Raw genomic sequence first — 12,971 nt, forward strand, 5'->3', positions numbered from 1 at the left:
GAATGAGTAAAGAGGATCCTAACTGTTTTAGCATTTTGGAGGAAGATATGGTCCATCTGCGTATGTTTTGTTTGGGTTGCCTTTCCCAGTCTTCTTTTGATATGTAGCCAAAAAATAATTTAAGCTGAATTTATAATTGTGCCCCTCTGCACTTAAATGGGGTGTGTGTGTGTGTGCACATGTGCACGCATATGTTTATGCCTGTGAACATGCGTGGGTGAAGGTTTTGTTCTTGTGTTTTATAATAGCTCTGTAGCATGGTCTGGTGGCTTCCTTCGTAGCTCAGTTGGTAAAGAATCTGCCTGCAATGCAGAAGACTGGGGTTCGATTCCTGTGTTGGGAAGATCCCCTGGAGAAGAAAATGGCAACCCATTCCAGTATTCTAGCCTGGAGAATCCCATGGATTTAGGAAGCTGGAGGGCTATAGTCCATGAGGTTGCACGAGTCAGACATGACTTAGAGACTAAACCACCACCACTGAAGCATGGTCATTTTATGGGGTTCTGTGAAATTGCTAGTATATGCCATCAATTGTGATAAACACAGCTGTTAATCATCAATGTTTCTGAATTGCTTAAAAAAAAAAAAGAAACCTGAGAGCTGTCACTGATTCTAACGATATACACCATGATTGATAGGAGTCTGAGGCGACTATTTGCAACACATTTGGATCTTCTCCATTTATTCTTCTGCTATATATTCATCATAGAATTGTTGTTCATTTGCTAAGTCATGTCTGACTCTGCGACCCCATGGACTGCAGCCCGCCAGGTCTCCCTGTCCTTCACCATCTCCTGGAGTTTGCTCAAACTCATGTCCATTCAGTCATTGATGCCATACAACCATCTCCTCTTCTGTTGCCCCTTTCTCTTCCTGTCTTCAATCTTTCCCAGCATGGGGGTCTTTTCTAATGAGTCAGCACTTTGCATCAGATGGCCTAACTGTTGGAGCTTCAACTTCAGCATCAGTCCTTCCAATGAATATTTAGGGTTGATTTCCTTTAGGATTGACTGGTTTGATCTCCTTGCTGTCCAAGAGACTCTCAAGAGTCTTCTCCAACACTACAATTTGAAAGTGTCAATTCTTCGGCACTTCCCCTTCTTTAAGGTCATATTCTCACATCCATACATGACTACTGGAAGAACCATAGCTTTGAGTATATGGACCTTTATGGGCAAAGTGATGTCTCTGCTTTTTAATATGCTGTCTAGGTTTGTAATAGCTTTTCTTCTAAAGAGCATCCATTGTTTAATTTCATGGCTGCAGTCACCATCTGCAGTGATTTTGGAGCCCAGGGAAAGAAAATCTCCCAGTTTCCACTTATTTTCAATTGATTTGCCATGAAGTGATGGGACTGGATACCATTATCTTAGTCTTTTGAATGCTGAGTTTTAAGCCAGCTTTTACACCTTCATCAAGAGGCTCTTAGGTTCTTCTCTTTCTGCCATTAAAATAGAATAAAAAATTGTTAAATTTATCCACAGGTGCTTCTAATGTTAAGAAAACAATTCAAATCCCTATGACATGAATGAATGGGAAGATAAGAAAGAAAATGTGCTGTTTATTCCATCCCCTGAGTAATAAAAGAGTAAGCCAAAAGAGAAAGGGTCAATGATTTTCATGAACATCATCTGGGTTATGAATATGTTCATGATTTACATTTTTTTCAGGTGCATATTTGAGCAGCTAAGCATCTTCCCTGTGCACTCAGGGACATATGTGGCCATAATTGGTGAGTGGGAGGATAGCCCCTCCCATCCCTTGGATATATTGCTTTTCTCCCAAGAGTACAGGAGTAGGGATAAACCACAAGAAATTCCATGTTTTTATGAGATATGACTGGTAAGCAGGTAAAGTATTGGGTTGACCAAAAAGTTTGTTCTGGTTTTTTCATAAGAGGTTACAGGAAACAAACTTTTAGGCCAACCCAACAGAAGGGGAAGAAAACAGATTTAGTGTTCTTGTACACTATAAAAGGATAGACATGGGATGAACAGACTCCTGAAGAAAGAGGAGAAATGTATAAGTAGAGAAAAACATATCAACACATTTTTGTTCCTTAAGTCATACGCTGGACAGCAGTGATTCTAAATTTCCACTCTTCGCTCTTGAATATCCCTAGTCAACTCTTTGAATGGCCTTGTTTGTACGCCCTTTATTCAGTAGTTATGTAGTGAGAACTATCTGAGGGGCCTGTTTGTTTCTTGCGTCCTGTTATCACACTGGCACTCTGTGCTTTGGTGTAGGGTACTGGGACTGTAGGCTGGTGGCAAGTAGAAAAATTGGCAGATATGGACAAGTTAGAATTGTATTGTTATAAGTAATGCATTTTAATCTCTGGGTATCCACTGGATCAAGTTTCTCAACATAAAATATGACTGTATTTGTCCATGTATATTGCTTTATTTTAAACAGCTTGGGCTTATATCTAGTTGGTATATACCAGTGTGTAAATATTGGTGGTAAAAATTTTTAAAGAATGACAAATAGCTGCTGTTCTAATCACCCGAGGAACTCCCTGCCAACACAACCCCTCTAGCTCATGTAGTCCCACCCTGGTGCCTCTGCCTCTCCTTGATTAAGCCATTAAGTAACACCCAGCAAAATAAGGCCCTCCCGGGACCCTGTTACTCATGGGGCTTACTTTTGCCTGGTTGGTATCAGTGTCATATAAGTTGTTAAATATTTTGTATATCACACTTATATGAAGGAAGAAAGCAACGTATAATACTTGAATTAATTAGACAAGTGTTGAAGATCAGGTTCCTGGGCTTCACGAGCTTTTCTTTGAGGGAACTTACTCTATATTTTTTATAATTAGTAACTCCTATCCTAATTTTTAATATTGATGTTCTTCCCTAAGTTAGACATTTCTTCATAAAGCAACTCAGAGTGTTGAAGTAGCAGGTATTTATACATGGTCCATTCAAAGCAGTAACAGCAAGATGTGACGATATTTTGGCAAACTTTTAGGCTTATACTTGTGACGTGCTTGCAGGTTTGGAAATCAATCACAGGAGAATCATGCAAAAATAAATATTCCTGTGGGCATGTAGTACTTACAACAAAACAGAAAAGTTTGTTTTCTCCTTGCACCTCACCAAAGTCCACTGGGGCACAGTCTATACCTCTTTATCTTTAAAACATATTGAACTTAGATAAGCACTTTCAATGACTTGTCTTAAGAGAGTGTTTGCAAGTTAGTATGGATTGTGAAGCTGAAATGAATTGGGCCCATCTCAGGTCTGTTCTTCAGGCCTTAATATATCATAAGAGCCTGGAGACAGAAAGAAATAAAGCTGTGGGGGCAAATGGAAAGTCAAGTGTACAAAGCCAAGTAGTGCTGGGACTCAAGCAGTCTTCCAAAAAACAAATCAAATTCAGCGATTTAGCAGTTCACCACTGCACAGAATTTTGAAAGTAGCAGCAAGTTTCCCAGGGCTCTCTGCTTGTTTGTTTGTTTGCTTTATCACTTTTTCCACCATGGGATTATTCTCATTCCACTTCACAGTTTTATATTTGAACTCTTAAAATGTTAATAATGCCTCAGTGATAAAGCAGTACATTTTACAAGAAGTCCTTTTGCTTTTACTAGGCTGTAGATTCTTTGAGCACAGGTGTTATTTCTGATCTATTTTTGTCTCTATTATAAAGTCTAGCATTATATTTTCCAGTATTGAAGCTGTTGGTAAATATGTTACATACACAGATATGAGTTTGAAATAATGTCACTGAGTTCTTCAAATTCAGCAAATGTCTAGTGCTTACGGTACAAGGTCTGATATAAACATAGGTCTTCATGAAGTAAAGTGAATGTTTCTCAGTTCAGTTCAGTAGCTCAGTCATATCTGACTCTTTGCAACCCCATGAACCACTGCACACCAGGCCTCCCTGTCCATCACCAACTCCTGGAGTCCACTCAAACTCATGTCCATTGTGTCGGTGATGCCATCCAACCACTCATCCTCCGACGTTCCCTTCTCCTTCTGCCCTCAATCTTTCCCAGCATGAGTCTTTTCCAGTGAGTCAGCTCTTCGCATCAGGTGGCCAAAGTATTGGAGTTTCAGCTTCAACATCACTCCTTCCAATGAACACCCAGGACTGATCTCCTTTACGATGGACTGGATGGACCTCCTTGCAGTCCAAGGGACTCTTTAAGTCTTCTCCAACGCCACAGTTCAAAAGCATCAATTCTTCTGCACTCAGCTTTCTTTATAGTCCAACTCTACATCTATACATGACCACTGGAAAAACCATAGCCTTGACTAGATGGACCTTTGTTGGCAAAGTAATGTCTCTACTTGTTAATATGCTATCTAGGTTGGTCATAACTTTCCTTCCAAGGAGTAAGCATCTTTTAATTCATGGCTGCAGTCACCATCTGCAGTGATTTTTGGAGCCCAGAAAAATAAAGTCAGCCACTGTTTCCCCATCTATTTGCCATGAAGTGATGGGACTGGTTGCCATGATCTTAGTTTTCTGAATGTTGAGTTTTCAGCCAATTTTTTCACTCTCCTCTTTCACTTTCATCAAGAGGCTCTTTAGTTTTTCTTCATTTTCTGCCATTTTTCTTTCTTCATTTTCTTCATTCATCTGCATATCTGAGGTTATTGATATTTCTCCCAGCAATCTTGATTCCAGCTTGTGCTTCTTCCAGCCCAGCGTTTCTCATGATGTACTCTGCATATAAGTTAAACAAGCAGGGTGACAACATACAGCCTTGACGTACTCCTTTTCCTATTTGGAACCAGTCTGTTGTTTCATGTCCAGTTCTAACTGTTGCTTCCTGACCTGCATACAGGTTTCTCACGAGGCAGGTCAGGTGGTCTGGTATTCCCATCTCTTTCAGAATTTTCCACAGTTTATTGTGATCCACACAGTCAAAGGCTTTGGCATAGTCAATAAAGCAGAAATAGATGTCTTTCTGGAACTCTCTTGCTTTTTCGATGATCCAGCAGATGTTGGCAATTTGATCTCTGGCTCCTCTGCCTTTTCTAAAACCAGCTTGAACATCTGGAAGTTCATGGTTCACATATTACTGAAGCCTGGCTTGGAGAATTTTGAGCATTACTTTACTAGCATGTGAGATGAGTGCAGTTGTGCAGTAGTTTGAGCATTCTTTGGCATTGCCTTTCTTTGGGATTGGAATGAAAACTGACCTTTTCCAGTCCTGTGGCCACTGCTGAGTTTTCCAAATTTGCTGACATATTGAGTGCAGCATTTTCACAGCATCATCTTTTAGGATTTGAAATAGCTCAACTGAAATTCCATCACCTCCACTAGCTTTGTTGTGTCTGATTCTTTTGCGATCTCATGGACTATACAGTCCATGGAATTCTCCAGGCCAGAATACTGGAGTGCGTAGCTCTTTCCTTCTCCAGGGGATCTTCCCAACCCAGGGATCAAACCCAGGTCTCCTGCATTGCATGCAGGTTTTTTAACCAGCTGAGCCACAAGGGAAGCCCAAGAATACCGGTGTGGGTAGCCTATCCATTCTCCAGCGGATCTTCTCAACTCAGGAATTGAACTGAGGTCTTCTGCATTGCAGGTGGATTCTTTACCAACTGAGCTATCAGGGAAGCCCATTTGTCTTCATAGTAGCCTCTATAATGGGCTTTACTATATAACCTGTGCACAGGTTAACCCAGATATTCTAATATAAATTTATATAAGGGAATGAGAGTTTGTATCATAAATACATGTTTAATTAGAATACAAGAATCTTCTATAAACCTAAGGTGATTTGTGTTATTGAAAAAGGATCCTGTAAACCTCACTCCTCTAAAATGTTTAAGTGGCATCAGAGTTCAGTTCAGTTCAGTTGCTCAGTCGTGTCCGACTCTTTGCGACCCCATGAATCGCAGCACGCCAGGCCTCCCTGTCCATCACCAACTCCCGGAGTTTACTCAAACTCATGCCCATCGAGTCGGTGATGCCATCCAGCCATCTCATCTTCTGTCGTCCCCTTATCCTCCTGCCCCCAATCCCTCCCAGCATCAGGGTCTTTTCCAGTGAGTCAACTCTTCGCATGAGGTGCCCAAAGTATTGGAGTTTCAGCTTCAACATCAGTCCTTCCAATGAACACCCAGGTCTGATCTCCTTTAGGATGGACTGGTTGGATCTCCTTGCAGTCCAAGGGACTCTCAAGAGTCTTCTCCAACACCATAGTTCAAAAGCATCAATTTTTCGGTGCTCAGCTTTCTTCAGAGTCCAACTCTCACATCCATACATGACCACTGGAAAAACCATAGCCTTAACCAGACGGACCTTTGTTGTCAAAGTAATGCCTCTGCTTTTTAATATGCTATCTAGGTTGGTCATAACTTTCCTTCCAAGGAGTAAGTGTCTTTTAATTTCATGGTTGCAGTCACCATCTGCAGTGATTTTGGAGCCCCCAAAAATAAAGTCTGACACTGTTTCCACTGTTTCCCCATCTATTTCCCATGAAGTAATGGGACCAGATACCATGACCTTAGTTTTCTGAATGTTGAGCTTTAAGCCAACTTTTTCACTCTCCTCTTTCACTTTCATCAAGAGGCTTTTCAGTTCCTCTTCACTTTCTGCCATAAGGGTGGTGTCATCTGCATATCTGAGGTAATTGATAATTCTCCCAGCAATCTTGATTCCAGCTTGTGCTTCCTCCAGCCCAGCATTTCTCATGATGTACTCTGCATATAAGTTAAATAAGCAGGGTGACAATATACAGCCTTGACGTACTCCTTTCCCAATTTGGAACCACTCTGTTGTTCCATGTCCAGTTCTAACTGTTGCTTCCTGACCTGCATACAGGTTTCTCAAGAGGCAGGTCAGGTGGTCTGGTATTCCCGTCTCTTTCAGAATTTTCCACACTTTATTGTGATCCACAGAGTAGAAGGCTTTGGCGTAGTCAATAAAGTAGAAATAGATGTTTTTCTGGAACTCTCTTGCCTCTTCAAGTACTACTAGTAAAAATTCATGACCACTTAATGAAACCAATATTATTATTTCAAACTCTAAAAATTTGAAAATATAAGTATTTCCAAAAATGTTTATCAATTGTGCACATAATTCCAAAATCCTGAAAAAGAAGATGTAAAACTGTGGTGAGAGAAAGATAAAAAAATATGCATGTGCTTATATTCCAGGACATCAGCCCTGATCATGGTGAAAGAATCAGCATCTTAGATAAAGTGAGAAAGGGAAATGACAGCTGTCTGCATCATTCCCACTATTGGGGTCTTCTCATCTAGTCACCCTGCCTTTTACTTTACTGTATCATCCCTAATGACTGTGGTTTCCTGAAGGGTTCTCTGTTACAGTCCTTGGCTAGACCCATGGGCTGAACTCACGCATAGCTCACACTGGAGCTTTTCAGCTCCATTTACCCTGGAGGAATCTCTCAGAACTCTTCTGCCTTGGCTCCATCACAGAACAATATTCCACTGGAAGAGAAGTGCTGGCTGGATCCCTGTTGTCACTTAATTCTCTTTCATTTGATGAAATCCTGGATCCCTCTTTCAGAGGAACATTCAACAGACTGAAGCTGAAACAGAATAGAATTTATCTGACAGTAAAGTACATGTGAAGTCACACTTATTGTATGGCATCATCATGGAAAGCATGAGTGGCTTTGGTCACTGTGTGTCTGAAAATTGTTCATCAGAAAACGGGTGCTTGATGAAGAGAATAAGAAGTGATTTGTAGTTTAAACAAATTTCTTTCATGTTGCATTAGTGATGCAAGGCTTTGGAAATGAGAGGACCTGGGTTCGAGTCAGCAGCAGATGCTGATGATGCTGGGCCATTTTCCCTAGACACACTTGAGTTCTTGCCACTGTGCTGGACAGATTCCAGCACACATCCTGTTCTCCATGACTCACCTGAGGGTTTTCACTGGAGCCCTGGGAGCTCTCTCTGCTGCTCAGGAGTGTTGGAGAGTTAAGGTTCCCATGAACGACCCTCAACCCATGGGGTGGGGAGATGGTGGGGAGATGTCCAGGCTTCTAATTCTATGGTGGAAACATTTAGTGGCATGTTCTGTATAGTTTCTAAGAGTGTCCCCACCAAGACTGAGCCCCAGCTGCCCACAGAGGTAACCCATTCACGCACACAATCTGTATTGGATTTTTCCCTTCCTTGTCTTATTTCCCCAATGCTCTCACTTTTGTTTTTGAGGATCCCTTTCCAAAGAAATTACGTGTACCAAGTCTGTGTCTTGGGATCTGATTTAAGAACCCAAACTAAGATATGGTCCTAACTATACTCTTAACTAGAGGCTTTCCTGGTGGCTCAGTGGTAAAGAATCTGCCTGCAATGCAGGAGATATGAGCTCGATCCCTGGGGTGGGAAGAGCCCATGGAAGAGGGCATGGCAACCCACTCCAGTATTCTTGCCTGGAGAATCCCATGGCCAGAGGAGCCTGGGAGCTACAGTCCATGGGATCACAAAGAGTGAAACACAACTGAAGCGACAGCATGCACACTCACCTGCTCTTAAGTGGTACTAAGACTCAGAGGAAGCTATTTTTTTTTTTTTTTGTGGGGAGGGGGATGTCTAAGTTTTATGACCTATCAAATGACAGTTGGGTAAAATTGAGAATTTCCTTATTTATTAAGCTGCACGAACTCTTTTTTTAAAAAAAATATATCTTAAAATCTTATAAAAATAAAAGCAATGAAGATGTTTCTTAGGTAATTTAAAAGCTTTTAAAAAATGTTTTAGAGGTTTTTAAAGTGCATGGCTGTTTGGGAAACATTTCCTTGTTGGTAGATCACTGAGGTATATTCTTGAGTTCTTGCAATTCTTGTAGCACAATTTTGCAATAATTGGACTAGATGATCTTTAAGGCTCATGCCAAGTTTAAAATTCTGGGATCTTAATGATGAATAAAGGTCTGCGAGGAGCTCTTTCAGTTCAGTTCAATCGCTCAGTCGTGTCCGACTCTTTGTGACCCCATGAACTGCAGCACGCCAGGCCTCCCTGTCCATCACCAACTCCTGGAGTTTACCCAAACTCATGTCCATTGAGTCGGTGATGCCATACAACCATCTCATCCTCTGTCGTCCCCTTCTCCTCCTGCCCCCAATCCCTCCCAGCATCAGGGTCTTTTCCAATGAGTCAACTCTTCACATGAGGCGCCCAAAGTATTGGAGTTTCAGCTTCAGCATCAGTCCTTCCAGTGAACACCCAGGACTGATCTCCTTTAGGATGGACTGGTTGCATCTCCTTGCAGTCCAAGGGACTCTCAAGAGTCTTCTCCAACACCATAGTTCAAAAGCATCAATTCTTTGGCGCTCAGCTTTCTTCAGAGTCCAACTCTCACATCTATACATGACCACTGGAAAAACCATAGCCTTGACTAGACGGACCTTTGTTGTCAAAGTAATGCCTCTGCTTTTTAATATGCTGTCTAGATTGGTCATAACTTTCCTTCCAAGGAGTAAGTGTCTTTTAATTCATGGCTGCAATCACCATCTGCAGTGATTTTGGAGCCCCCAAAAATAAAGTCAGCCACTGTTTCCACTGTCTCCCCATCTATTTCCCATGAAATGATGGGACCAGATGCCATGATCTTTGTTTTCTGAATGTTGAGCTTTAAGCCAACTTTTTCACTCTCCTCTTTCACTTTCATCAAGAGACTTTTCAGTTCCTCTTCACTTTCTGCCATAAGGGTGGTGTCATCTGCATATCTGAGGTTATTTATATTTCTCCCGGCAATCTTGATTCCAGCAACAGTTATAACTGGACATGGAACAACAGACTGGTTCCAAATAGGAAAAAGAGGAGCTCTTTACTGCCATTCTAATCTCATTATTTTCCAAAGTCCAAACGCATTCAGAACCAGGTTAGAATCTTTCTTCCTCATACATTTATCTCCACATCACCACATGGCTATGGTGTACACATGTGTGTGCATTCACATATTCCGAAGAATCTGTCAGAGATAGAGTTTCCCAACTTGTGGGCTTCCCTAGTGGCTCTGCAGTAAAGAATTCGCCTGCAAATGCAGGAGATGCATGCTTGATCCCTGGGTTGTCAAGTTCCCCTGGAGAAGGAAATGGCAACCCCCTCCAGTATTCTTGCTTGGAAAATCCCATGGACAGAGGAGCTTGGCGGGCTACAGTCCATAGGGTCACAAAAGAGCTGGACCTGAGTTAGCGACTAAAACCATAACAAACAACAACAAAGCTTGTGGCATGCTATTGTTTCCCAGAAATTTTAGTACGAAGACTGTGAATTCTGATGATATGCTAGATGAATATAGGGGCAAGAAAATATTCCTCATTATTTTAATTTTTTACTTCATTGTAAGGATTTTCAGGTTGGTAACCTGTTATTTCATTAGAAAAACGTATTTAGTAATACTTTTTAACTTTAACACAGATTAAAGTGTATATATTGTTGCGACCCTCTGTGTTGTAAAAAAATTTTTTTTTCGTCTCAAATCCTAACTCTTGGCCATTTATGTAATTCTCAAAAATTGTTTTCCTTTCTGCAACAAGGTATTTTGACTACAGATTCGAAATAAGAGTTTTGTTTTGTTTTGTTTTCCTGAAAGTATCCACATGCCTCTTTGTTTCCTCCTTTCCCACACTTTCTGCCTAAGCTGGGACCTGGACTTTCATCAGCCTGTCTCCTCCTATTATTTTCCTGAGAATGTTTCAGAACATGCCTTTGTCCTTCCAGGTAAACTACTAAAGCTGCAACCACTTGTTTTCCCTGGGACTGGCTCCAGCGCATCTTTCACCTCGCCAGTCTTTCTAGGGACACTTTCTCCTCATCTCTTAAACCCTGCACTGTTGCTTGATTTCTAGAGATACACAGGGGAAAAAGCATCCTTTCTTGCATTTTTTTCCCCTAGACGGATAGCTGCCGTCTTATTTCCATTGTTCATCAAATCTCTGCCTATGTGATCACATTTTTTTGGAGATTAATTGAACAGTTTCAATTTACTAAATTTGGAGAAAAGAGAGTAACTTCCACCCAATTTTCTGGCAAATATTTGTATCCAGATAAATAACATGTATGCAAGTTCCATTAGGAAGAATTATTTCTCCCAACTATGATTCTTAGTGGTATTAGTAAGGTTTCTCATTGAAGCTGAAAGTCAGTAAGAAAGAGAATAATTTACATACTCATCTTAATCCAGCCATGAAGTGCCACCTTTCCAGAGGAGGTGATTGTTGTGAGTTCCTTTTATAAGTTATTTACCCAACAATTTTCTATAATATTTCAGAGCTTTTTTTTTTTTTTTCTCTTTTTTTTTTTTTTAAAAAATATGGAACGCTTTACGAATTTGCGTGTCATCCTTGCGCAGGGGCCATGCTAATCTTCTCCGTATCGTTCCAATTCTAGTATATGCGCTGCCGAAGCGAGCACTAATATTTCAGAGCTTTAAATTACAGGACAGTATTACATCAATACAATATTTTAAAGATTGTAGTCATTTCTCAATATCCATGGAGGCTTGGTTATAGGACCCCTGCAGATACCAAAATCCACGATACCCAAATTCCTTATGTAAAATGGTGTACTATTTGCATCTAACCTGTACACATCCTCCCATGCACTTTAAACCATCTCTAGATTATTTATAATACCTAATACAATGTAAACACTATGTAAATAGCTGCCAGGTGCAAAGCAAATACATATTTCGCCTTTTGGAACTTTCTGGAATTTTTTATCCAAATATTTTTGAGTTGTGGTTAGTTGAATCAGTGGATGTGAAACCCTCAGATGTGGGACCCAGGGACAGGAGAACTGGCTCTGTGTCTTTCCCTTGTCAGAGGTTCTCATGAGCCCTTCAGTTTGCGTGTGTTGCCTTTAACTTTTCCGTTTCTGAGCTCCATCTTTTCTCTCATAAGAGGTGTACTCTGCTACATGACTTCATCTAAATGCATCCACTACTCAGACCACCCAGGCTGAGGAGAGGGGGTCTCTTGTCTCCCACATCTGACTGGAAGTTCCTTCAAGGCAGAAGCTCACCTCCCAGAGTTAAGCAGCTTGTAGGGTACGTGATAGTTCCTTAATACATGCTGGCTGAATAAATCACGAAATTACTGGAACACATGTTTTAGGAGTTGCTTTTGGACGAGACTTCATTAAGAATTTTTCTGAATGGCTCAAGATTTTGTGATTTAGCTTCTTTTCAAAGGCTGTGACCAGTTTTTTTTTTTTGTTATTTCCAGTTGCATGTATGAATTATGTGTCTGAAATTCCTTTTCTACTCTGCTTGGCTTTGGTGGCATCCCAAGCTTTGAGGTTACTTTGTTGGATTATAATACTTTATCTCATTCTTGGTCTGGATCTTCCATCTCGGACGCTGACGTGAAAAACAAAATTCCTTTCGCTTACGTTTCTCTGTCATGTTTCGCTGGGCTCATATCAAGTGCCAGCCCACACCCTGCGGAGATGACCAAAGGTTCTGTGATAGATGCCAGGGCGGTGGTATATTTACCACAGACTAGTTTGGGGGCATTCCAGTGAGGGAAACAGCTTTTTTTTTTTTTTCCTGTTTTGAGTTCCAAGATCTTTTAGCAAATTAAGCCAGTATGTCTCTGCATTGTGTTTTCTATTATTTCTGGGCAGGAATCATTACTGATGTGTGATTCCCTTCAGTACCAGGACTCCTAACAGTTGGCCAATGTGCAGCCATAGGTACAACAGTTGATAACTTTCATATGTGTTTCCTTGTTTTTCTTCTTTATGTTTTCCCTTTATGGACTTTCTCTTGGAGAATTTCTAAGTTGTTCTTGTTCTTTATTATTTTTTTTATTATGACACCTACTGATAGATGTTGCCAGGTCAAGCTCTTAGGATGGTGGATGGTCCCCTTGGGCCTCCTGAGAGTGACATATTGTTATCATCTGCTTTGGGGCAGTAGGAATAGTGAGGCAGCTCCAGCAAAGTTCTTATATTTGTTTTCTTCCTAGCACCTTGAAAAGAAGAAAATCATCTCAGTTTGCCTCCATGTGCTTCATATGCTAAGTC

The 12,971-nt window shown here is 40.9% G+C and overlaps 1 non-coding gene across 1 annotated transcript; it reads right to left on the minus strand.

Moving 5' to 3' along the window:
- Nucleotides 1–11,250: 11,250 nt before the first annotated feature.
- LOC122673693 lies at nucleotides 11,251–11,357 on the minus strand. The gene has a single exon (XR_006334803.1). It is a non-coding gene; the product is annotated as a U6 spliceosomal RNA (small nuclear RNA).
- Nucleotides 11,358–12,971: the final 1,614 nt, after the last annotated feature.

Source organism: Cervus elaphus, chromosome 17 (assembly GCF_910594005.1).
Source record: "Cervus elaphus chromosome 17, mCerEla1.1, whole genome shotgun sequence".
In the NCBI taxonomy this organism is placed as follows: domain Eukaryota; kingdom Metazoa; phylum Chordata; class Mammalia; order Artiodactyla; family Cervidae; genus Cervus; species Cervus elaphus.